Source organism: Buceros rhinoceros, unplaced genomic scaffold (genome assembly GCF_000710305.1).
Source record: "Buceros rhinoceros silvestris isolate BGI_N320 unplaced genomic scaffold, ASM71030v1 scaffold4938, whole genome shotgun sequence".
In the NCBI taxonomy this organism is placed as follows: Eukaryota; Metazoa; Chordata; class Aves; order Bucerotiformes; family Bucerotidae; genus Buceros; species Buceros rhinoceros.
Window position 1 is genome coordinate 54,878 of NW_010428464.1, and position 937 is coordinate 55,814.

The window sequence follows — 937 nt, forward strand, 5'->3', positions numbered from 1 at the left end:
GTGAAACAGGAATGGATGACTGGCTCTGACAGTGACCAGCAGAACAAAGTCCCGCTTTATAACTACCAGATGCCCTTAATACGATGCTGGTTTGTCTCCGGCGTGCGGCCACCCTCGCCTATGTCACAGCTCTGCTGGTTGTTTTACAGGACTGCAAGGCAGTCACTTCTTCAAGCTGGCTTCACAAACACACTCCACCCTCTCTGAATCCAACAGTAACTGTTGAACTCTCTTCAACAGCAAAGAGTTTAAAAACCAGTTAACACAGCTGGACCACTCTGCCCGGACTCTGATAGCCCCACTTGAAGCAGCTCTCCTGCAGAGCCTGTGGCAGGAACACCAAGGGCCGTTCTGTCCGAGCTGTTAACACAAACAGCCTGACTCAGTTCAGCTGATGTACATTCCTCCCAACTGACTTTCTAAACAGTCACTCCCAGTGGCAGGACCTACATCTTCCTTTTAAGGGGAAAAAATGTTTTCACAGGAAAAGTTAAGTGTTCAAAGGCCGTGCATATCTCTGGACTTTCAGTGACCAACCTCTCCTTTAACAACACGTTCTCACTGCATGCAAAAACCTTCTCCCTCCTCTTCTTCCTCTTTTTTAACATTAGCTTTCTCTCGATGCCCTGGCAGACTCTGGTGAAACATCCTATCGTACTATTTTTCACACAAGCCAATGTGAAAAAGAATTGGCTTTCCAATGTTAGGAGAACTAAACCTGAGAGAGAAAAACATGGCTGAGAAAAAACAGAGGCAGAACTCACGGTCTGCAGCCAACGCTCTACAGCTCATGCTGGGGGCTGACAGTTCCTATTCCTTCAAATTTCTTTTCCTGCATTTCTGAAAAGAGGCTTAGTGTTAGAAAGGGATTCAAACTGGAAAGCATATCATAACAAAAACTTCTTGTTCTATCGACACTAGATAAGGAAAGAGAGAA